This window comes from Macaca nemestrina, chromosome 12, assembly GCF_043159975.1.
Source record: "Macaca nemestrina isolate mMacNem1 chromosome 12, mMacNem.hap1, whole genome shotgun sequence".
NCBI lineage: Eukaryota > Metazoa > Chordata > Mammalia > Primates > Cercopithecidae > Macaca > Macaca nemestrina.
In genome coordinates, this window is record NC_092136.1 from 83,338,454 (window position 1) to 83,359,420 (window position 20,967).

General features: G+C 34.9%; 1 protein-coding gene and 1 long non-coding RNA gene across 37 annotated transcripts in view; one reads left to right on the top strand and one right to left on the bottom strand.

Moving 5' to 3' along the window:
- Positions 1–5,645, top strand: part of LOC105468843 (uncharacterized) — a 48,601-nt gene extending 42,956 nt beyond the window's left edge. The window contains exons 3-4 of the long non-coding RNA XR_979636.3: positions 514–548; positions 5,250–5,645. This is a non-coding gene — a long non-coding RNA (uncharacterized lncRNA). The remainder of the gene's footprint in view (positions 1–513; positions 549–5,249) is intronic.
- LOC105468849 (discs large MAGUK scaffold protein 2) overlaps positions 1–20,967 on the bottom strand; it is a 2,241,192-nt gene that overhangs the window by 564,868 nt on the left and 1,655,357 nt on the right. The gene's annotated exons all lie outside the window — the stretch shown is intronic.

Below are 20,967 nucleotides of genomic sequence, written 5' to 3' on the forward strand. Positions count from 1 at the left end.
GTTCTAAGTACTTTAACTTTCCATATTATCTTTCAGTCCTTTAAAAATGTCATTCAATTGGCTTCTGGCCTCTATTGTTTCAATGAGAAGTCAGGAATAATTATTATCTGGTTCTCCATTTTATAATGCACTTGTTTTCTCTTATCACTTTTATTTTATCATTGGTTTTCTGCAGTGTCTCTAAATCCACTGTGGTAGTAGTTTGCTTTATTTGTTTGTATTTATCCTGTTTGAAACTTCTTGGATCTGTATGTTAATGTTTTTGATTAAACTTCAGAAAATTTTAGCTAATTTTTTTCTTTTCTTTTTTTCTGGTCATTATCTCTCTCCTCTCTTAGTGAGGATCCAGTTACTGATACACTAAACTGCTAGGTATTATTGTACAGGTCACTGTGGCTCTGTTTACTTTTCCTTAATCCTTTTTTTTGTTTGTTTCAGTTATGTTTAAATTCATTAGTTGAAAATAATACTTTTAATAATAGTCATAATAATACAACTAATTGTACCTTTTAGGATGACAAGGAAACAACTCATTATCTTGAGAACTGGTAAGTAGTAAAAAAAAATCAATCACTTACAATGTTTTCTTATATAAGCTCTACAACTATAATAAATGAGGGTAAATGGCTCTTTGCAAAATTATTCCAGATAATAAATAGAAATAAAATTGATAGAAATATTATCACCTTAAGAATTGAACACTAATGGCTGCTAATGTAAAAAAGAGTGAAAATAAATATTACTTCCTTATTATAAAAGGGCATGTCATTACCTATACTCTAGCAAAGGGATCACGCATGAGTCTGATTATGCCTCTGGATCCAGTTGCCATTTATTTTCTTTTTTGAAAGAGTAGAGAGAGACATATTGACCTATATTATGGGTATACATCAGAGACGAGTAGACTTGGCAAACTATATAGGTCTAATGGCCTAACTTCTTCAGCAGATAAACTATAAGGTAGATAAAATATAGAGTGGAATTCAACAGATTAAAGAAGACTGAAAAGACACATTAAGCTAAAAAATGGGCAAGACTAAAATAGAGCATCCAGGAAAACGTATAGTAATAGAGCATCGAGCATAAAATATATAGGAATAAATGATAAAAACATAAAGGAAGGATTACTTTAAAAGTCAGATCAGTGGTTACTTTCAGAAGGAGAGAAAGAACTGTGATTATAATAGGCACGTAGAAGTGTTCTGGTGTCTGACAAAGTTCTATTTTTGCTCTAGGTGGTGGTTACAGAGTTTTTGTCTCATAATAATTATATAAAATAATACATTAAAGAATATGCATTTTGTAAGCTTTTCTGTATCTGTGTTTTAATGAGTAAAATGGTTAAAAAAAATGCATACACAATATGCCGTTCAGTATTCTCTATGTGCGCATGTATTTGTGTTTTTTAATAAAGAAAATTCTATGTATTTCCAGGAGCTTGAGCTCTTAACTAGGATATTAAAAGAAAGAGTGATTCTAGAAGGCAGAGTTTTGTGACATCAAGGTTATAAGTCCAAGTTTACATTGACATTTTTAATGCTGTCAAAATAGGCCCCAAGAATGAACTAGAAGGGTGAAATAAAGAAAGGTACATTTCTCTACAAAATAACAGATCACGAATGTTGAATGTTTCCCTGGTTGATGCATAGGGAAAAGATGTAAGGAGGATTTTTTGAGAGAGGGAGAGTTGTGGATTTAATCTTGTTCTCCCAAAAGACGGTGAAGTTCTAATCTCCGGTATCTGTGACTTTATTTAGAAATAGGGTGTTTGCTGATGATTATGTTAACATGAATTTATTAGAGTGATCCCTAATCCAATGAAACTGTGTTTGTTTTAATAAATGGAAAATTTGGACACAGAAACAGATATGCATATAGGGAGAATGCCACATGAAGACCAAAGGAAAAGGAAGAGTGATTCATCCTTAAGCCACGGAATGCCAAAGATTTCCGGCAAACTATTGGAAGCTGGGAGAGAGTCATGGAACACATTCTCCCTCACAGTCTTCAGAAGGAAACAACCTTGCTAATATATCCATCTCAGACTTCTACCTTCCAGAAATATAAGACAAAAACTTTGTTGTTGAAGCCATTTAATTTGTGGTACTTTGTTATGGAAGCTGTAGCAAACTAACACAGAGAGGGAGCTTGCCAGAGCAACAAGATGGCAGATTCTGGACTACAGGGAAAAGCACAGGGAGAACTTGCCTGTGGGGGATGGCTAAGGAACCTCAGGACTAGAGGTGGCCAGGAGACAATTGTGAGAAATGCTGAGGAAGGGGCTGGAGTTTTCACAGGCTAGGGCCTTGAACTCTAAATTGGGATATTAAAGGAAAGGGGGATTTGAGAAGGCAGAGAATTTTGTACATCAAGGTTATAAATCCAGGCATATATTGAAGTTGTTAATATTTAGGTATTCTCTATGTCTATGAATAAGTGAGGAAGACTTGAACTGAAACAGAAAAGGAATATATGTATGTTATGAAAGATATATAGATATAGATATGTGTGTATATTCATATACATGCAGTATATATTCACGTTCTCACTGCATACTTACATACATACATACAAACAGGTATATAAATAAAAATGAGTCCACTATATGTTTAATTAATATTATACACACACGCTTATAATATTTGAATGTGAGAAAGAGAAAATGTACTCTTCATTCAGTGGCTTGTATCCTTCGCAGCTGTAAATAAAACAAGTTGAAAGGCAGCTAAAAAGATGAAATCACTGTCAAGGACAGACACACAGGAAAGCAGTTTTATTTTTAATGTTTTGAAGTCATAAGAGTTATTTCTGCAAGTGTACTGCTTGGTTATTTTTCCTTTTTTCATTTTCAGTGTTTGTCTTTCATGCCTTGTGGGCAAGGACATTTGTATTGCTATCTGCATTGCCCCTTCACAATAATGTCTTCCATTCAACTCTCTCAGGACAGCATACAAAGCCCATAAATTAGAAAAACCGCCATTAAAAGATTGTGTGGGAAGCTCTGTTGGTTATAAAATGTTCAAAGCCTTAAAGTGCTAGAGTCAATTACTGGGGAAATTAGAGGGTGACTTTTCTCTATGGATACTACTTTAAGTGCCCCTGACACTAAGACAGTTGGGCCCACACACTTTCTTCCTAAATCAGTAGGCCTTGGGCAGACTGATGTCCTAAATCAGCAAATAATATAGAAAGGGTATAGAAAGTTACAGAAACAGAAGGAGGGACTATAGAGTTGTGTATTTAACTCTGGAAATCATATAATAACAGCTGCCATTTGTGGAATATCTACTAGGTGCTCAGTATCTATTTTCTAACCCCTTTATATACTGTTGTATTACTTAAACCAGAAAGCCACACATTAACATTGGTATTATTGTTATTCTTGTCATACAGAAAAAGTAACTGAGACTCAGAATTTCTATGTTAATGTATGTGTACAAATAAGAATCATATCCAGCAACTGAACCTAATCTGACAACCAAACCTGTACTATTTCAACTTCACCAAGCTGAGAAAGAAAAAAAAAATGATTTACAATCTGTTATAAGCCCTTTCTCCCCAAAAGTTCATGTTTCAACCTATTCTTGACAAAAGAGCTGATCCTGGTTGTGCTGCTACAGTAGTTCGCAAAAGAAGGAGCTGACAGGTCTTAGAACTTCTTCCAGTCTGCTCCTTAAGCAGCTGCTAATAATAGGATACTTCTCTCATATGCTTGTCAGCAGCAACTGCTTAGGAAGTATGAGTCCATGACAGTACCTGTTGGTGGAATTCCAAGTAGAGAAAGAAATCACTGCCGTCTAGATACTTTGGACATCTGGTAACATCAAATTGGGGAAATAAGTTACATATTAGGTAATTTTTTAAACCTTAGTATATATTTCACTGTTTTTCTCATTATTATTGAGAAAAACAACCACTTCCTTTTATTTAAAAAAAATTTTTTTTTGAGACGGAGTTTCGTTCTTGTTGCCCAGGCTGGAGTGCAATTGGATCACCATAACCTCCGCCTACTGGGTTCAAACAATTCTCCTGCCTCAGCCTACCGAGTAGCTGGGACTACAGGCACGTGCCACCACACCTGGCTAATTCTTTTTTTTTAGTAGAGACGGAGTTTCTCCATGTTTGTCAGGCTGGTCTTGAACCCCCGACCTCAGATGATCTGCCTGCCTCGGCTTCCCAAAGTGCTGGGATTACAGGTGTGAGCCACCCTGCTTGGCCAAAACAACCACTTCTTACTGAACACATCAGGAAAGAAGTAACCTTCAATGCAGGCACAATTACAGATGAAAAATACTTTCAAGTGTTAACCACCATTATAGCCACAGACACCCTTCTGTCAGATTCCAGGAATTTGTCAGAAACAGCAGGACTCACAGGAAAAGCTCGTTAAAAATATTCAGGGCATCTTTTCTCTGACCCCAAAACACCAAAATCAAACAAACAAAACCAAAATGGCCAACACATCCACTATCCAGCAACAGAATTAAGGCTCTGTTCATAAAAGATTTGTAGGGAGAACAACAACATCATAAAACACAACCAAACTCAACAACACTTAGTCTTTTTGACATTAACTCCTGCAAAATGTGCCGGGTGAGCAGAAACACAGGAGGAAGTGTTGCTCACAAAAGCTTTTGAGAAATAACAGGGCTCTCTTCTACAGAAACAAAAGCCTGACTGGGCCAGCCAAACAAAAGGACTCAGCTGCTAGCAGGAGAGGAAAAACCTCTTCTTCCTTCTCTTCTCGAAAAAAAAAAAAAACAAAGAAATGTTAGTGAAGCAGAAATCATTTTGCATTATCTGACTTTTGAGCAAAAGCATATCTTTTAACACCGAAAGAATGGTTCCTTTTGAAATAATATTTTAGAAAATGAAAAAGTAGAAAAATAGAAGAAGAAATATCAGAAACATGTTTTTTGTGTGGGGAGTGTGGGTGGTGGGAAGTAGACTGCTCAACGTGCTTTTAAAAAATACATCTAGGGGTTAAAGTATACTAAACAAGCAAGTTTTCAAAGGTGGTGGCCAAAATGTTAATGGAATTCCTCAAGGAGCAATAAATCTCTCCTGTTATAATCCAGGATTCAAGGAGGGGAAACAATGATGTGGTAGCAAGAGCTGTTATTTGAAAAGGCAGCTTTTTAATCTTGTGTTGTTTTGAGAATTAAAGCAGGTAATAAATGTAAGCAGTAGGATGCAATAAAAATGGTGATTTTTCTTTATTTTTCTCCTTTTAAAAATACTATCGTCAGGCCTCCGAGCCCAAGCTAAGCCATCATATCTCCAGTAACCTGCATGTATACACCCAGATGGCCTGAAGCAACTGAAGATCCACAGAAGTGAAAATAGCTTAACTGATGACATTCCACCATTGTGATTTGTTTCTTCCCCACCCTACCTGTACTTTGTAATCTCCCCTACCCTTAAAAAGGTTCTTTATAATCTCCCCCACCCTTAAGAAGTTTCTTTGTAATTCTCCCCACCCTTGAGAATGTACTTGGTGAGCTTCACCCCCTGCCCCCAAAACATTGCTCTTAACTTCACCGCCTATCCCCAAACCTGTAAGAACCAATGATAATCCCACCACCCTTTGCTGACTCCTTTTTCTGACTCAGCCCGCCTGCACCCAGGTGAAATAAACAGCCATGTTGCTCACACAAAGCCTGTTTGGTGGTCTCTTCACATGCACGTGTGAGACAACTATGAATCCAACCTGAAGATATCCATGGTCTTTGGGGAGTGGGGATAAAAACTAGAAGATTCAATGAGTTACTTTACTATTAAAATTATAAAGAGTCTGCCAAAAATTAAGTAAACTGTTTTGAAATAACAGATCACCAAACAAAAGACAACTTCCTAAATGTAGTATTCAATTTTCTTAAATGATATTGACTGGTAACGATTTCCTAGCTACCATAATCAAAGGTCAAAGTCATGCTATTTGGTAATAACAGCAATAAAGACAAACATTGAGCAATAACTGGGTCAGTTAATGTTCATAACAAACCTATAGATAATGTTGTTTCTATTATCTCTATTTTATAAAAGCTTGATAATATTTAAAGACATCACCTGAGTTCACTAAAGTAGCAAGTAGAAAAGCCAGGGTTTGAACCTAGATTGACTTGGCTCCATAGCCTGTGCTTTCAATTTCTATATAATAGTACAGTTGACCATTCAACAACATGGGTTCAAACTGTATAGGTCCACTTATATGAAGATGATTTGTCAATAAATATATTGGAAAACTTTTTGAAGATTTGTGACAATTGGAAAAACCCCACAGATGAACTGCATAGCCTAGAAATATTGCAAAAACTTAAGATAAAGTTAGATATGTCATAAATTCTCTTATTTATGATTTTCTTAATAATAGGTTCTTTTATCTTACTTCATTATAGGAACATAGTATACAATACATATAACGTACAAAATAGGTGTTAATTGACTATGTTACTGGCAAGGCTTCCTGTCAATGAATACCAGTAGGCTATTCATAGTTAAGTTTTGGGGGAATCAAAAGTGATATGTGAATTTTCAATTGTGCAGGTATCTGCACCCCAACCCCACATTGTTTAAGGGTCAACTATACATGCTTTCCTGCAAAGAGAAGTCTAGAGATCTGAAGGCATAAGAAAGCACTGCATTCCTAACTCTCTCATTTGGCAAAAAAGGCATCAAACACTGACCTATAGTTATTAATCTCAGAAACACATATCTAACTAAAGGTCTTTATCATCTTTAGAGCAGATTGAGGGCCAATAGAAGAAATAACAGCCTTGCATCCTAGCAGCATCACAGGCAAGTAAATAAAACTAAAAACAGAATTACCATATGATCCAGCAGTCTCACTTCTGTTTATTTACACAAAATATTTTGAAGTTAGTCAAAGAGATATCTGCAACCTCATGTTCACTGAAACAATGATAGCCAAGTTATAGAGTCAACCTAAGTGTTCATTAAGAGATAAACTGATAAAGAAAATGTGGTTTATATAAATAATGGAGTATGATTCACCCTTTAAAAAGGAGAAAATTTTGTCATTCATGACAACATAGATGGAATTGGAGAACACTATGTTAAGCAAAATAAGTCCAGCACGAAAGATAAACAGTCTATATTCTCATTTATATGTAGAATTGAAAACAATTGAACTCATTAAAGCAGAGAGTAGAATGGTGGTTACAGAGGTTGGAGGTAAGGAGAATGAGGAGATGACGGTCAAAGAGTACAAAATCTCAGACAGGAGGAATATATTTTTTCTTTTTTTTTTTTGAGTTCTATTGCACAGTCTGGTGAATATAGTTAATAATAGACTATTGTACATTTCAAAATCTAAATTTCACATGTTCTCACCACAAGACATGTTAAATATTTGAGGCGATGGATATGTTAACTAGCTTAATTATTCCACATTATATTAATAAGTTATAATATCACTTTGTATGCCATAAATTTATGCAACTATAAGTTGCCAATTTACAATTAAAAATAAAGTTAAACCCAGTTCTCTGTTGAAATAAAAAAGATTATTCAGTGGATCTGTTTGTCATTCACATGACCTTTTCGTTGTAAGATGGATGGTGGATCAGTGGGTGGTTGCAATTTTTTCTTTAATTTATACAGGAAAATGGTTTAATGGACTCAGTTCCACATGGCTGGGGAGGCCTTACAATCATGGTGGAAGGCAAGGAGGAACAAGTCACATCTTACATGGATGGGAGAGCTTGTTCAGGGAAACTCCCCTTTGTTAAACCATTAGATCTCTTGAGACCTATTCACCATCACAACAGCACAGGAAAGACCTGCCCCCATGATTCAATTACCTCCCACCGGGTCCCTCCCACAATACTTGGGAATTCAAGATGAGATCTGAATGTGGACACAGCCAAACCATATCAGCTCCTCATAATACAATGGGAAATTAAGAATACTTAAATATAGTTCTTTGAATATATAGAAATACTCACTAATAAATGTTTTATCATGGTATCATGATTTATTTGAAAACTTTTAAAATCTCATTGTGAATATTTTTCTAAAAAAGTGAATGGAAACCTTTTTCTCTAGTCACGTGCCAGTTTACAACTCTGCCGGCTTGAAACCTAAAAATAACAAACATCATATTTTATTAAAGTATTTATAACTGACTTTTCTGTTCAAGGTACTACAAAGCAGTTGATTTTTTACCATATACCATAATGTGGAACAGATATTTTGTCTTCTGTCTCCTGCTTTTGCCAGCATTTATGAGTCAAACAGCATCCAGACAAAGAAAGAAAGGACCAAAGCCAAAGTGTGTAAGCATTCTTATATTGACAACATGTTTCAAAGACAAAAGAGAAGAGGAGTGGGTTGGATTAGACAGGAAAGAAAACAAAATAAAACAAAATAAAACAAAATAATTAAAATTAGTTTTCTTTTTCTACTTCTTAAACTTAAAAAAAAAAGTATTTCCAGGAGAAATGAGAAGGCTGATTTGAGGGATGACCTACATAGATGTATGATGGTATGCTGACGTGAAGAGTCCTAGCAAGAGAAGTTATAATATGGAGGGAGGAAAACAGTAGAGGCACCAAGGCAGAGTTGTTGTAAGGCATAAGGAATGAACTCTGCTGAGGTTGATCTTGCAGCTTTAATACAGTACAAAAAGCTAAGGAGGAGTAAAGGCTTTTACCTCCCACTGAAGTGATACAAATAATGTGCATTTAAAGGAGTAGTGCCTGGTTTGGAAAAGACCTGTCTGTTTAGCAGAAACCACCCTAGTCATGGAATTAGGACCATACTGGACTCCTCTGGGGAAAGGTAGTTAGTATAATACAATATTCTGGCTTTATAATGATTAGAGTTGTAAAATCATAGAGTGAGACTTTAGGACTTACATAGTTTATTATCCAACATTTACAGAGAATGAAAGATCAGAGAAATAAGCAAAATACTTAAGTCTATAAATTATTGGTAAAGAAGATAGCATTATATATAAGTAAAGACATATAATGTTCTGTCTAATCACCTTTATAGTTGCACACTTATAGTTATATATCTTTAGATATAGTGTCTAACTAAAAATATGTTTGTTTATTGACTCAACGAATAAATGAACACACTTAACACCACCCCCCACCACCCTGCCATAACCCCAGAGGGCTAATGTAGAAGAAATTTAACCAAAAATAATCCATCTAATGGAACGTAGACTTTGGATTCTAACAGGCTTAAGTTCAAATCCCAAAATCCACTATTTTTAAAATTCGTGAACTTGGGAAAGTTGTTAAATCTTTTAATTTTTGCATCTGTAAATTGGGCATGAAAGAGTTGTGTACAACTTTGGCATTAAGAAAAAGCTCTTATCTGTAGAATTATCATTTCTATTATATTCCTTATTATTATATTATCATATTTTTTAGACCCTTAGGCTTCTTTTATATCACTCTTCAAATCAAGTGTCAATGGGTTTAGGGTGGGTCTAAAATAAATTGGGGTGATAGGAGGTTCCTCGGTTACAGGGATGGCCACTATGGGTAACAAAGGTATTGGAGATGGTGGGATAGAATTACTACCCAAAATTAACTATTGACCCCAAGGGCACAGGGTTGTAGCTAAGTAGGGCTTCAGGTCTCTCACTTCTGCTTCAATTAATGAAACTTTGCTTTAAACGGACATATGATTTGGTTAAGATTTTATTAGAAAAATAAAGGAGAGTTTCCACTCCTACAGTAAAGTTTTGGCAACTACTAACTCATGTTTGATTTGTGTATATATGCTGTTTACTTGGGACATGTATCATACTTGTGCTTATCATTCTTTTGTTAATTGATAGTGAAGACAAAGGTAAGAGCAATCATTTTTTCATAATGAATATACAATGATCAAAACATGAAGCATCTTGAAGAAAACTTGAGAAAAATTTTTACAAAATTTTCTTTATAGCTCTTCTTGCAAAATAGCTACCATATAATAAGCTCTAGACAATTAAATGAATAATGAATAAATCAACTTTAAACATGAAAATGTTATAAACATATTGCTTACAAAAAGTAAATAATGAACATACATGGGGAGAAACACCTTTTGGGATAAATGATTAATATTGCCATTCAGTTATTAACTCTCACTCTCATCTTTATCAGTTGGCCAATATCTAACTTTGCATATTCATTCAGCAAAAGTTGGAGATCTCTGAGCAGACTCAAGAATGGTGTTTAAAATTTTACTCCTTCATGGCAGTTCAGAGTGATATTCCTTCCATAACACAAAGATTTGTAAAATAATGTAGATCTATTTAAAATTCCAGAGCATTTTTCAATAAAATATTTGTGTATTTTTGTTTCTAAAAATAGAAATAAGAATATACAGAAGGACAATTGACTAAAAATAATCTACCAGTAACAACACTCTGATTCTGTAATTCATTCCCAAGTGGAAAAGTATAACCAATGTATTTTCTTATTAGTTCTGTTTACTTGTCCAGATTAAAAAAACAAAAAACAAAAAACAAAAACCAACAAAAAAAAACTACTTATCACTGTATTCTAGAGAGAGCAAATAAAAAGAGAAGACCTCATTGTAAAACTATGCTTTAACAGTAACAGCAACAAAAAGGCTCTCTTCTTCATTTCAAATATTAACTATGATAATAATGTACAGAGTCAAACAAAACTCTGAACATGACATACAGAGTTGAACAAATATAGAGTCATGATTTGTGTGTACTGATAATATCTGTCCTTCATGTGATCCCATATTCATGAATTAATAATCCTCTCAAAGTGATGAGAACTAGATTATTGACATGAACTTTGACTATTTGGCTTACTCATGGTTAATCACAGGAAAGAAAACAACAACAACACAAAACTCAATCTGGTCTCTATCACATTCATCTCAAAGTGAAACCCAGTAACACTGATCCTTTAACCATGAAATAATATTTTTGAAGATGAGTGAGTGGTAGGCTTATTTTTTTACAACCTTCAGAGAACCCAATAGATGCAAACACACATGATAAAAAGGTTTGCTGAGTTTTATCATTAGACCAATTACAGATGAATTCTCTCTTGAACCCATATGATTTAAATGTGCCCATTCTCACTCTTTACCACGGCCTCCTGCCTATTAAGGTCTTTGCTTCATGCAAATTCCTTTGGCTGGAGTGCCCTTCTCCAAACTACTTCTTGTCCCTGGAAAATCTCCACCAGTCTTTCAAGCCTCAGTTCAATCTTCCTTTTCTCCCAGGTAGCTATAACCTCTTCTTCTTTTATGTCTCTTCTATGACACTCTTCTTGATTAGTACTCAAAATGATCTAACTATTTACATGTCTACTTTCCCAGTAGGGTATGAGCCTCTTGATGAACACTTTGGAAATTTTTAAAAAATTTTCTTTGTAGCTCTATTTTCTTGGAAAAAAACTGTTATATAATAAGCTCTAAATGATAAAATGAATGAATGAACAAATAAATAAACTTTAAATAACTACTGTTATAAAGTAAGTAAATCTAAAAGTCAGGATATGGCACCTTTTCTAACTCTACACAATTGTACTGCAGTATATTTGCAATTTATACCTATGTTTCTTTTCAAATTAACATTTTCTTTTCAGGATTAAAAACTAGCAGCTCAATCAGTTACTGTTTTCCTATTGGAATTGTGGAGTCTGCCAGAAATAAAATAATATGCTTCAGAACACTGACCACCAATAAAAAAGACAGTATAATCTCTTCTTTATACTCAGATTAATACCCTACTTCTATCCAAATCTTAATGTAAATAAGATCAATGTTCAATTACCAGTTGAATGCTTACCATACAGAAGCAAAGGACACATCAGTCACATTTCCTTGTCCTAATGAAATTCACACTCTTTGTAGAGATGAGAAAAAAAAATCTCAAAAGCAAGTGAAAATTTAAGGTAATATGCTACAATAGGACATGGGAAGGAAGGGAGTGCACTCCTCTTCCGAGAGAGATAAATCATTGAGTGTTAGTTGGAGCAGATGAGCTTTACAAATGAAAGGGAAACAAGCGATATGAATAATACAGTAAAAATACATATTGCATATTTGAGAAGCCATGATAATAATAAAAGTCCACACAACTCTAAGTGGCAGGTCCTAGGATTCTTGCCTGTCTTCTGTCCCACTTACTTATCTGTTCAACTATGTCTCTTGCAACTTCTTTCACACTTGACTAGGTTTAGGCCTGTGCTCTGTTCTGACCATGCTCTTTTCTACTTTGGGGCTTTTGTACTTATTGGTATTTCTGTATGAAGTGATCTCTTCCTATATTTCATAAGGAAACAATATACTTAAGGAAATATTATACATAATGACTCAGTTTAATGATCACCTTCTGAAAAGGCCTTCCTTGACCTCTGTTCATTTCAGTTATCATTATGCCCTGCTTTTATCCTTACAGCATTTCCTAATTTATAAGTAATACATACACAGATACATATACATATATCTATATCTGTATATCTGTATCTTTATTTGTCTCTCTCACACATTTGTTTCCTTATATATTAATTTACCTTCTGTCTCCCCCAAATAAATAAGTGTTTTGAGGACAGAGATGATGTATTTTTCACTCACCAATATAAATTATACGAACTTGTAGTAACTTAACTTTTCTGGGACTAATTTTCCTCGATTATCAAATAAAATCATAATAATATAACAGGTAAACACTATTATTACATTACTGATAATTGAGGAAAATCCTCAATCCACATAAGATTGGAGCAACAAACTAACATAAAATGGCATCTTAAATATAACACTTCCTACTGTTCAGAGTTTTTGAATGACTCTCCCAATTTTCCTATATTCAAAAGCATAGAACTATAAATAGCTATGATATATGAGTTGAAAAGAAGATCTCAAACTTGTTTTGTCAGTCTTAGTTGATCAATGCCCTTCCTTGGCCTCCAACATATGCCTTTATGGAAGGTGAAGTTGAAGAAACTAAAAAAGAAAATTCATTTGGAAAACATTGAATTAACAATATTTTTGTCTCTACTCCCTTATAGGGGAAGAAAGAGGGATGCTTTCTCCTCAACCCAAGTTTAGAGAAAGAGGTTCAATGGGTTGACTCAGAATTCATGATATGTCTCCCAGATTGCGAGGGTCATAAATCCAGATAATTGCCTCCTCCTGAAAAAATATGTGATAGACTGTGGCTAGAGTTCTTCCACCTGAAAACAGAGGGAAGATTGGGAGCTGCATTGAAGAGGAGCTGAAATTCTTCAGACAACAGGGAAAATGTATGTTTCCCATGAATTAGATATGAGTTGAGAGGAGGGAAACTGGCAAGGGATGCTCATTAAAGAGACTCTACTCAAGATGACTGCCTAAACTTCAATAGAAGGGTGGACCAGAGGAAGCTCAGGGACAAGAGAGAGTTAAATGTGGTTATCCAAAGGAAGCCTTGCTTCTATCTAGAAAACCAAAGTTTTGTCAGCAGGAAGAGAGCTCAGTTCTATCCAGAAAACCATAGTCTTGAGTTTGCCAGCAGGAGGAACTCAGATGAACCCAGAAAAGCCCCAGGAAGGATAAAGACCTGCAGATTATACATCTATCATCAGAAGGGTATTGAAACTAAATTATATTACCCATAAAACTAAGTACTTTTCCCATGATTGCTCTCCCATCTCTGCTCTATTCCAGAAAGGTAAAACAAACAAACAAACAAACAAACAAACAAAAAGCAAATAGGTTGAAAAAAGAAGTAAATCTTATTCCTTTCTCTGCTGTAGATTTTTTGGCATGAGGTAGGCTAGGATTGGGGAACAGGATACATTTTAAGTCAAATAAGAGTTCATAGTTTTTATTTTGCACTTGACTGTGTTAAACTTATGAGACTATTAGACTCAAGTAGATTGTATTATAAATGATCTGCCTGAGATTGTATCAAAAGGAGAGATGAATTAATTCCTAGAGGGGTTTGTGAGAAGGCAGAGAGAAAAAAATGAAGTTGGTTTCTGCTTTTACCTTACTAAGTTCAGTTTATTCAGTGAACTAGGTATGAATGTATTCACAAGGCTTCACACAGCATTGAAAGTTAATGAATGGCAGCGATCTAAACATTTGTTATACAATAGGTGCTTCATATGTATGATTTCTCTGCTCCCTCTAAAATATTCTTTCGAAAACATAGTACAGGCCTATCTCATTTTATTGCCCTTCTCTTTAGTATACTTCACAGATACCACATTTTTTACAAATTGAAAGTTTGTGGTAACCCTGCATAAAGCACGTCTATTGGCACCATTTTTCCAACAGTATGTGTTCACTTCATGTCTGTGTGCCACATTTTATTTTGATAATTCTCATAATATTTCAAAATTTTTAATTATTATTATATCTGATATAGTAACATGTGATCAGTGGTCATTGATGTTACTATCATAATAGTTTTGGAGTGCCACAGAATATGCCCACATAAGATGATGAATTTAACTGATAAATGTGTGTGTTCTTACTCACCAAATATGTCCTTACATCTTCTCGTTCCCTCTTCTTGGGCTTACCCTATTTCCCAACACTCCGAGGCTAAATAATAACCCTTAAATGGCTTCCAAATATTCAAGTGAAAGGAGTAATCACACACATATCCTTTAAATCAAAATCTAGAAATGATTATGCTTAGTGAGGAAGGCAAGTTGAAGGCTGAGGTAGGTAGAAAGCTAGGCCTCCTATGCCAAACAGCGAAGTTGTAAACACAAAGGAAGAGTTCTTGAAGGAAATTAAAAGTGTGACTCCATTCAACTCATGAACGATAAGAAAGCAAAAGAGCTTTATCACTGATATGGAGATAGTTTTAGTGGTCTGGGTAAAGATCAAACTAGCCATACCAGTCTCCTAAGCTAAAGCCTAATCCAGAGCAAGGCCCTAAATCTCTTCAAGTTTGTGAAGGCTGAAAGAGGTGAGTAAACTGTAGAAGACAAGTTTGAAGCTAGCAGAGGTTGATTTGTGAAGTTTAGGGAAAGAAGCCATTTCCATAACATGAAAGTGCAAGGTGAGGCAGGAAGTGCTGAGGTAGAGAAGTTGTAACAAGTTATCCAGAAAATCTACCTAAGATTATTGATGAAGGCAATTATATTAAACAACAGATTTTCAATGTAGACAAAACAGCCTTGTATTGGAAGATGACATTTAGGACTTTGGTAGCTAGGGAGGAGAAGTCAATGCTTGGCTCCAAGGCTTCAAAGAATAGGTTGACTCTCTTGGTAAGGGTTTATGGAGCTGATGACTTTAAGTGGAAGCCAATGCTTATTTACCAGTCCCCAAATCCTGAAGACCTTAAGAATTATGCTAAATCTACTTTGCCTGTACTCTATAAATGAAACTGCAAAGCCTGGATGATATCACATCTGTTTATAGCACAGTTTACTGTATATTTTAAGCCTACTGTTGAGATCCACTGGTCAGAAAAAAAAGATTCCTTTCAAAATATTATTGCTCATTGACAATGCACCTAGTCACCCAAGAGCTCTTATGCAGATGTGCAAAAACATTAATGTTTTCATGTCCACTAACACGATATCCATTCTACGGCCCATGGATCAAGGGGTGATTTTAATTTTTAAAAGTCTTATCATTTAAGAAATACTTTCATAAAGTTATAGCTGCCATAAATTGTGATTCCTCTGATGCATTTGAGTAAAGTAAATTGACAATCTTCTGGATGCCATTAAGGTGATTCATGATTCATGGGAGGCGGTCAAAGTCTCAACAAAAACAGGAGTTTGAACAAAGTTGATTCCAACTGTCATAGATGACTTTGAAGAATTCAAGACTTTGGTGGAGAAGTAACTGCAGATGTAGTGGAAACAGCCAAAGAACTAGAATTGTAAATGGAGCCTGAAGGTATGACCGAATTGCTACAATCTCATAATAAAACTAACAAATGAAGAGTAGTTTCTTAGGAACAAACAAAGAAAGTGGTTTCTTGAGATGGTATCTATTCCTTTGGTGAAGATGTGAATATTGTTGAAATGACAACAAAGGATTTAGAATATTGCCTAAATTTAGTTGATGAAGCAGTAGCAGGGTTTGAGAGGACTGACTCCAATTTTGAAAGAAGTTCTAATGTGGGTCAAATGCTACCAAACAGTATCACATGCTACAGAGAAATATTTCCTGAAAGGAAGAGTCAATTACTGTGGAAAACTTCAGTGTCTTAGTTTTAAAATTTGCCATAGCCACTCCATCTTTTTCAGCAATCACCACCCTGATCAGTCAGCAGTCATCAACATTGAGTAACGATCTTTTGCCAGAAACAGATGATTGACTCACTGAAGGTTCAGATGATCATTAGCAGTTTTTAGTTATAAAGTATTTTTTAAATTAAAGTGTTTTTGAATGTAGTACTGTTGCATAGTCAATAGACTACAGTATTGTGTAAACATAACTGTTACATGCACTGGGAACAAAAATAAATTATGTGACTTGCTTTATTATGATATTCACTTTATTGCAGTGGTGTAGAATGAGCCTGCAATATCTCTGAGGTATGCATATATAAACTTTTTCAATAATTTTGAAGCTTTTCCTTGAATATCCCACATAATATTTCATACTATAATAAGCTTTCACTGGGCAGAGGTCAGTCTTGCCTTATATGATTTAGCATGGATGAGCAACGTGGTTCTGGGAAGCTCCTTCATCTAAAGGTTGAAATGCAGGAACAGAGTAAATTTGCATCCAGTGGACTACATCCATCATCTGATAGGAGACAGCAAGTAGCCAGAGTGCAGCAAGATAATCAGGGGCCTGTTGCCCTCTGTAAATCAGAAAGGCTCCTTATAAATACAGTAACAAGCCTGTCTGGTATCCTGGAATTGAGAGTGGATGAAGTGAGAAGCCACCTGGTATCTTTTTCTGGGGAATTTTTTGCAGACTGACCTTAAATGATTGTATCTGTGAATAAATTACCTCATGCTTCTATTATCCAACCAATCAATGCAAGCTTTTATTTCTCTGCCTTTTCTTTTCCAACATAGGTGAACACAGCTTAAGAGATGATCCAATCGGAGCTTCCCTCTAGAACAAGACCTTTCCAGCCTCTGCTTGAACCCTTCTAGTAACAGAGAACTCACTACATTACAAAGCCCCATCCTCTAGAATCAGGTAGTGTTCATTTTTCTCAAGTTTTTATGTTCCCTAAGCTAAGATCTGCTGCCCAGTAACACCTACTCTCCCTACCTCTACCTTCTGGAATGACAGAATTCTTTTCTATTACTTATTGAGTACTTACTCTGTGAGACAGCTGCTTTGATTAAGTTGTCGATGCTTGGGGGCATAGCAGTGAGCAAAACAAAGTTTTCTACTCTCCTAGAGCTTATATTCTAGTGTACGCAAATACATATATTTATAATGCAATGTTTGGTTGTGATACATACTATGAGGAAAAATAAAGCCCTGAATAAAGTGAGAAAAAAAATCCACATGAAAAGTGTGTTACAGGCACAAAGAATAGCCAAGTACAAAAGCTGTAGGCAGGAACATACTTAGAACTTTGGAACAGTTGTAAGAAATCTAGTGTTACTGAAGATGCATGGGCAAGGTGAAATTGATGAAAGATGAAGCCAAAGAGGTAGTCAGGGGCTGGCAAACTATGTTAGGGCTATGGATTTTGATTAAGTGGGAAGGGAAGCTAGCAGATAGTTTGCAGCTGGGGTTGATATACCCTAATTTATATTTTTAAAAAATTACTCAAGCTGTTGTGTTAATAGACTGTAGAGGGTGCAAAGTGGGAACAGGGATCAGTTTGAATACTACTGCAGTAATCTGACCAAGAAGCAATATGATTTGGATTACAGCAGCAAGAGCAGAGTTGGTGAGGATAGACTAACAGGATTTGCAAATGAACTGGATGTGAGTGTGAGTCAGAAAGAGAAAGCAGGGATGATTCTTCTATTTTTGGCCTACACAACTGGATATCATTTGATGAGCCAAAACCAGAAAAAACTGGTTTTGGAAAATAAAATTAAGAGTTATGTTTTGTATATGTTAATCTTAAAATGTCTATTAGATATTTATCACATCAAAGATGATATTAAATATAAGCACAGAGAAAAAACATAAGCATAGGGATAGAACTTATGAAACCTGAAGCACAGGTCCTGATGAGACTACCTAGGAGAAGAGGTTGATAGAGAAATAAGGAGGCAGCAACACTGAATCTTCGAGAACTCTAGGCTTTAGAGGTTAAAGAAAAAAACATTTGAGAACCTCTGTAATTTCCTTATCTAAATTCGTCTACTTGTATATCGTCACAGATACATCTTGGGAGCACATTATTGGAAAACCAAACTAGCTTCTTCCCAGAATAGCTGATATCCTTCGTGAAAATGGAATGTTGTTGCTAGGACTTGAGAAACAAGGAAAAACAAATAAGCCAGAAGCTCCAAAATGTTTTCTTTGTTTTCAATTGACTAATGAATCAAACGTTTCACTCTAACAGATGTCCCATCTCCATTCCATTACTAACATTTTTAACTCAAAGGCATCATGAATACAAATGGTAGCAAAACTGAAGCTTTCACAATCAACTATTACATTTTCCATGATACCATTTCTCACAATTATGTTTTCTTACTGAGAAATTACACTGATGAAAGCCCAGATAATTTTTATTTTTTAAGATTACTTAAATTGCAAGAGTTTTCTTAAGAAAAGTTGTAAGAAAATGTTCCAGTTAAAAGTTTTAAAACTTGTAAATTACAATAATGAGGAACTGTACCAACTAAGCTAATAGGAGAAGTAACTAGGCATGACTCCTCATTGAGTGGGTCACAAAGCCTTCTGTGAAAGAATACAGATTAATTTCAAAGTGCTGAAGTAAATATTTAGAAGGGAGCAATCCAATTTCATCAGCTAGGTTGGTGTGTTGCCAAACATTCAACTTTCATATTTGGCTTCCAAGGATTCATGTGAAGTATAATGCTTCTGAAGTCTGATCTAATGGAGTCATCAGGAAAAAGATCATTATCAATCTTGCTGGGGCCACCTGAAATTCTTATTGCCAGTAACAATTTAGGGTAGAAATGTGTATGACAGATAAGCAAGTGAATACACTGTTTTACTATTTACAGCAGTGAGGAAATCCATGTGATAGATAATATACCTAAAAGATTATCTTTTATTAGTGAATGCAAATGTGGAGTCTGAAAATGTTAGCTTCCTATTAAACAAATAAAAATATCAATTCTAGTCTGAATTTAAGCCTGGAGAAAGATACTTCTGAAAATTATGCACCTTTTGTTCTAATGTCTCTCTTTTTAAAAAATTTTCTCCACACATTGCTTCAATTCATCAGAAAATCAAAGCAAGAACAACTGGGAAATAATAGAGTATCAAAGAAGAAAACTAGTTGAAATTTCTAAAGACAAGATTCATAAAATAAAGTCCAGTTTATTTTAGTTAGAGAATAGGTTTGGTATACAGGAAAGACAATCGTTTTGATTCACTTTGGTTAACGTGAGTCTGTTCAGACTGTTTATATAACATACTGACTTAAACGTACAAAGCTATATTTCAAGACAGTTCTGATTAAAGGATATTCTTTAAAGGCTCTAATAATATATCATGGACACTGAAGGAGAGAGAAAAGTCTTAATCATTTATGTATTCCTTGTCTTTAGCACATTTCCTGGCCTATGGTGGTAGATACTAAATTATATGTTTGTTGAATTATTTGAAATAAATCCACTTATTCTTTCTCTTCTGAGCCAAACATCTTTCAAAACGTATATTAAGTGGTAGTTTTTCCCATTTCTCCGTTTATTTTTAACATTTTCAGTTTCATAAATGTTGATGTTAATATTTCTATTAACTGGTAATAATTTCATGGTACATAGTAATTTTATTTGTATGGGCAAAAAGTAATCACTTTTTCTTGCTGAGACTACTTCTCTTTGCATATCTTTGCACACCTTTCCATTTTTAAACTTTTTTTTTCTTTTGTTTAACTTTTATTTTAAGTTCAGGAGTACAAGAGCATGTTTGTTACATATGTAAATTTGTGTCACAGGGGTTTGTTGTACAGATTATTTCATCACCCAGGTATTAAGCGTAGTGCCCATTAGTTATTTTTCCTGATCCTCTCCCTCATCCCCGGCTCCACCTTCCACTAGGCCCCTGTGTGGTTGGGTTCCCCTCTATGGCTTCTCCACAGCAAAATAAACTATAAACAGAGTAAACAGACAATCTATAGAATGAGAGGAAATTTTTGCAAATATTCATCTAGCAAAAGTCTAATATCCAACATTTATAAGAAAGTTAAACAAATTTACAAGAAAAAGAAACGACCCCATATAAACGTGGGCAAAGGACATGAATAGACATTTCTCAAAATTAGACATACCTGCAGCCAACAATCACATGAAAAAAAGCTCAATATCACTGATCATTAGAGAAATGCAAATCAAAACCACAATTAGATACCATCTAACACCAGTAGGAATGGTTATTATAAAAACTTTGTGTTTTTTTAAAACATTACTTGCTTATTAAAAATAATGTAATATATGTATGTGGTAGAAAAATCCGAAAGGTATAACGAATAAACAGAAAAACTAAATTTTCTTCCCACATAGTTTCCCTCTCTGGGGCAACTACTGTTGTCAGTTACTTTTCAAGACATTGCAGATATTATCCATATTCTATGTATATATAAGTGTATTAGTCTGTTCTCACACTACCAATAAAGACATACCCAAGACTGGGCAATTTATAAAGGAAAAAAATAAATTGACTCACAATTCAGCATGGCCTGGGAGGCCTCAGGAAACTTACAATCATGGCAGAAGAGGAAGCAAACACGTCCTTCTTCACATGATGTTAAGAATGAGAAGTGATGAGTCATAGGGAAACGTTCCTTATAAAACCATTAGATCTTGTAAGAACTCACTCAATATCACTAGAACAACACAGAGGTAACTTCCCCCATGATTCAATTACCTCCGA